This window comes from Camellia sinensis, chromosome 4, assembly GCF_055761805.1.
Source record: "Camellia sinensis isolate YWXY chromosome 4, ASM5576180v1, whole genome shotgun sequence".
In the NCBI taxonomy this organism is placed as follows: domain Eukaryota; kingdom Viridiplantae; phylum Streptophyta; class Magnoliopsida; order Ericales; family Theaceae; genus Camellia; species Camellia sinensis.
This window is the reverse complement of record NC_138964.1, coordinates 193,641,219-193,647,218: the sequence shown is the minus strand read 5'-3', so window position 1 is coordinate 193,647,218 and position 6,000 is coordinate 193,641,219.

Sequence of the window (6,000 nt, the reverse complement as noted above, 5' to 3'; positions counted from 1 at the left end):
AAGAAGAAAAGAAAACATAATTTTTATAAATTAAAAAAAAAGGGCTCTCTAAGACATCAAAAAGTATGAGACAGAAAATACATTGATATTAGGTTATTTGATTCAGTAATACTACAATACAAATCTAGACTTAACTGTCCAAAATTGTCATCTTGTGATTTAAAATTATTCTACATATCAACTCCACATTACACAAATTTAATCTCAACTAGATAACTCTCATTCAGGATAAATAGAGGTACTTAAGTGGATTTCATAGCATTTTTCTATTTGATTAAATGGGAGAAGAAGAAAAAAAAAGAAGGAAAAAGCAGTAGTCAAATGATACATATGCAATGAGGGAGATATATGACAACGTATAACTAGAGAGAAAAATTTCTCCTAGCAGAGAGGGAGATACTCAAATTACAATAATGTACATTCAACATTTTCAAACTCCAACAATATTTGAATCTCTATCGGCTTAATATGTATTTCTTATCCTATTCAATCCAACATGACCTATTAATGTTCAGTTTGGACATAAGTGTAAAATGTGTATTTTAAGCCACAAACACAAATATACAAACAAAAATTCACATACAATGGCAAGAATTAACAAAAACATTACTAATCAAAAACATTTAAAAAAAAACCCCCTAAACAATTACGATAAATATGACACTGTTTATCTATTGCGACCATTCAATTACCTTGAAGTCTCGAGCAATTTCATGAACAAGCCTCTTGAATGGAAGCTTCAAGATCAGGAGCTCAATACTCTTTTGGTACCTACAAATTTCGATACACATCAATTAATTAAGATAACAAAGAATCTAAAAAACACAAGAATTGTTATAACTATAATAACCATAATTCAAGCTTTAATTCACTAAGTAGAGAAGAATTTACTTGCCTAAAGAGGTGCCTTCCTAGCTGTAGGAAGGGCTACCAAAAGAATTTGTTTATTTAGAACAGCAAAAACCAGTGAACTCAACACTATCATGAAGAGCCAAAGACAAAGGCATTAAATCTGCTTCAAAAACTGTGAAATATAGTGGCTAAGGATTTGCAAACCATCATTTAAAAACCAATGCTGTGAAGCCACAATCTAACAAAGCAAAGTTACTACTGAAGCAACACCATATATAACATTTTTTTTTATTTGATATTTTGAGAGAAAAATCTAAAAAAATTGCAAAGTAACTACTAAAGCAACATTCCTAAACTTTAGTACATTTATATTTTTTTCACAAATGCTCATCAAATATAACCAAACACCCTACTTTCATATTTTAAGCAAAATCAATACTTTTTTCTTCCTTTTTTTTCTTCTTTTTTTTTTTTTCTGTATTTCATATTTTTTTACAAATATATATATATATATATATATTTAATCTTTCAACCAAACACCCTACATTAAAATTTTAACCAAACAACCTACATTTATATTTTAACCAAAAAGCTTACAAATATTTTAAGTTAAATCAATACATTTATATTTGTTTCACAAATGCTCATCAAATATAAGAAATTTTCAACCTCTCACAATTTCACAATAATAGAATCATGTCAGTAAAAAAAAAAAAAACTTACCAGAAACAGGATGAGATAGAGAGCCCAAGCCAAAGGGAAAGAGCCAACAGCAAAGATAGCATAGCAAAAGGCATAGAGAGAGAGAGAGAGAGAGAGAGAGAGAGAGAGGGGGAGAGAGAAAGCAAAGAGAAAGAAAAAGAAACTTACCAAATTGCCGAGCGGTGAGGCAATCTAAGAGGAGGGTAGGGCTAGCGGTGGCGGTGGCGGTGATGATCGGTACCACTAGCGGCGATTGGCAACTCTAACAGCGATAGAGGTGGAGGTGATCAGCAAGGTGAGGAGCAGCGAGTGGGAGACAGAGAGTTGAACGCGATGTTTTGGGGGTGTGAATAGTTGGGGATGTTTCGGCGATTGGCTAAAACACCATTGTCCCATATTTAAACAAAATAAAAAGACCAAAACAAATTCACAACTCCATAGACCAAACTTTTTTTGTTGTTCCATCCCTCAAATACAATTCTTGAAAAAAAAAAAAAGCAATTCGAAATTGTGAGTGTACAAAAACGATCCCAAATGAGGATTTTGGCTGTTGCTACTCAACATTGTGAGTGTACAAGAATGTTGACAAATAAATGAGGAATTCATAATTGCATAGCGCAACTATAACTGCCCTCTAAAAACTAGAATCGTAAACTACTTTGTCAATATAGTTTATCCAAAACCATAAGGGCATATGGTAAGTTGTCAATTTTGGGAAATCAAAAATAAAATTAAGGAAAGATTTTAGCATTTCAGTTTCCTTCTTCCTTATTTTCATTGAACTTATTTTCTCAGCAACCAAGCATAGTACGTGCTTATAGATCTACTACTTACACGAAATAAGCAACAATTAGCAGTTATTTATCTTCTTCAAGCACAAATACATCACACACACACACACACACACACACACACACACAAAAACCCAAATAGACTTGCAGTCTCCTTTTCTTTCCCTCATTGCATATTTTCTCAGCAACACAATGTCCCAAACACAACATAACATACTTATATGACTAACCTACAAAAACAGTGCTTCTATATCTTCCAATTAAGCTTATGATCAAGAAACATAAATACTGCTTATAAATCTACTAATTAAAGCTAAGAATTAACTACAAAATAAAACTAAAGAAAGAAGACAGCAACATAATCAACAGCAAATGAATCCAACAGAATGTTCTGTATTATGTTGCTACTACAGAAAACACTTACGGTCATGGAGACTTGCCCAAAATCACATTTGGCAACAGAAAGAACTAGCATATTCATCATATGCTAGGGGGTTACAAGCCCCACTTCAAAAATCAAGCTTGTTCTTTTAAATCACTCAGAAATTTAGTCCAGCGCCTTTTCCTTCCGGTCAAATTTTTTAAAAAATAAAAAAATATACCTCGGGTATGCAGGCCACATCGTCAATTCTTGTGATCAACTAAGCAAAGATCCTCAAAACCTACAAGAAAATCAGTGGCCCATACTGACATTTCAGAAATGCAAACGACAAGTAAACATTATGAATGTCTTCCATGCTAGTTTTGGAAAACACTAAAGCACAAGATGTTAGAAAAGCAGACTAATTAAGTGCATAAAATTTCTCTGCAATTTCAAATATTGAGGATAAAACATAGAAAATAAAAACAAAAAGAGTATAATATATATAACTTAATTGCCCATGTTTGTTTGCAGGAGGTGGTTTATGCAAGAGAAAACTGACACTTCATAACCAAAGTAAACAAGCAATTATTAATGGTTTGTTAAAAAGTAAACAAACAGTTATTAATACCAAAAATGAGCTAAAATAAGAAGTAAGAAAAAAATTCCCCCTTCATGAAGACTTGCTCAAAATCACAATCAGCAGCATGTATCACAATCAACAGGAGCCTACCAATTAGCGTAAATCTAGCCCATGCTGCCATGCCTATAAAACTCAACTAATAAATAAACTGAAATTCATTTGACAGACGTAAATTGAAGTTTTATTTACTTATTTATTGCTAGGCCAAAAAGGATGAAAAATAGGACTAAAAGTATGTACACATAGTGAAAATTTCAAAAACTATCCCATAACAACTTAAAATTTAAAATTAACTAACTAAGAACAAAATAGGACTGATAATGCTAAACTACCAAATATAGAAAGCCAAATAATAACATAACATATCTATTCATAGAAACCCATTCTTATGTCATAGATTTGTAACAAAACCAAACCCAAAGAATAAAATTTGAACCACAAAGAAATTCATATTTCAGTCAAAGAATTTTCACAAGCAAAACTTGAAAATTAACAGAAGTTCACAAGAATAAATAAATAAATACTAGCGGTTAAGGCACACGCGATGCGTGTGTAAATTTAAAAAAAAAATTGCGATTGAGTCAAGAAAAATTGAATTAAGGAACACTACTTTCCAATTGATAAAAATTTTAATGCATCCTCATTCAATAATAAAAAATAAAAAATAAATAAGAAGAAAGAAAGAAGAAGAAGAAGAAGAAGAAGAAGAAGAAGAAGAAGAGTCAAGTTCAATTCACAAATTTTAGATAAATCAAAGAAATTCAACCAAAATGGGGTAGCACAAAGTGCCAGAGCCTCTGCACCTTCTAGGGTTCAACTGACCATTCTAAAATAACATGTGCATGGCTTTTGCAATTGTTTGAGTCTTTCTCTATTTCGATTTCCTTTCTATATACATATCTATATCTAAAAGGGAAGGCCAAAATTGAGGTAGATGTCACATTTTTTTTTTCCTTTCCAAAATATCTTCATGTAATTGTCCAGATCAAAACGTCCTATAACTAATGAAATCCAAATTCAGATTGAGATCAAACCTTTCGAACATATCATTTATACTAAAAATTAATTTGATTAGATATCGGATTGTCAAATTGTATCTAAAATGGGATGACAGTAGGCCAGACTAGATGCTCTAATTGGTTGGTGTAACAACCCTCATACTGTTTACTGATTAATGACTGATTGATTACCGATAATCACCGATTACTGCTAAACGGAACTGATAATGACTGATAACTGACTGATAATTGAACTGATTAAAAGTACTGAACTGACTGACTGAAATTGGAAACCGAATTGATTGAGTATATGTTAGTTAAATTGCATTCTATCTGTTTGACTGTATGATTATCTGTTCATGCTTATATGTTTAAACTGTAAATTGAAGGCCATATCGGCGGCCGAATTAGAAACCGATTGATGTTCCATGATCCTCAGAATTAATGTGATTTTATGGTATAATTATCTGAAAATTGATTAGGTATGATTAAATTAAGCTAATTAAAGAGTTGGACTTAATTACCGTTTTGCCCTTGAGTGGGCCACTATCTCACACATCTTTAAGCCTTGTATACACTCATACACTTGAGCCAAAGACAACATTTCCTCAGCCATTTCCCCTCTCATTGCCGACCATAGAGAGAGAAAAACTAGAGGAGTGGAGTTCATCTCAATTTTGCTTGTAAATTGCTTGGTAATTGAAGAAATTGTTGAAGTGATTGCATATTTGAGCTCCCTTCTTGAAATACAAGACTAAAGGTAGCTCCATTGTCTTCTTATTCATGTTTTGAGTGGATTCTTGCATGGTTCATGTTAATTTGTAGAGCTAAGTCATGATTTGGTTCATTAATGGTGGATTGAAGCTCATCTCTTGCATGCATGTTAGTATTGTTGCATTTTGAGGTTGATTACACGGACATTAGTACATGCATGCTCACATTGTTGTTATAGACCATGTTTCCATCTGGTTTTGAAAAGAAATGAGCTCATTTGAGCAAGCTTTGGAGCTTTAATTTGGTTTAAAACTCATCCTTGCATGTTTGAATGTTGTTCTTGAAAATGGGTTTGAATATGGTTTTAATTGACTCACCTTTGGGGCTTGAATTCATAAATTGAGCTTTGAAACTTGTTATACATTGAATTTAGTTATGTTTTCCAGAATTTGGGCCCAAGAGGTCGAGTTTGGAGTGGTTGAATGCTTGGTTTGAGCTTGGGAGGCAAATCTGGAAATTCCAGATTTGGCTTCCTCGCTCGAGCGAAGGGTTCCCCGCTCGAGCGAGCACCTTTGTCCAGGGCTCCGCTCGAGCGACCATCGAGCGACCATCGCGCGTAAAATCTCAGCATCCAGTATTTTTACTGTTTTGCAGACCGCTCGAGCGAAGGATTCCTCGCTCGAGCGAAGCCTTTGATTTTGGACTTCCGCTCGAGCGAAGAAAGTCTCGCTCGAGCGAGGCCCCTATTTTCAGCAAAGTTTGCAAAATGTTTTCTAAGTGTATTTTTGCATCCTCATCCCATCCTAGGCATTCTTAGGCCTAGTTTAAGACATTTAGATGAGGATATCGTTGTAGAACACACCAAGGCAAATTAGGGATTAAGTTATGATATTTCCCAACTGTATAGCTTAGTGTGTGTTCAACCTGTGAACTGTGTAG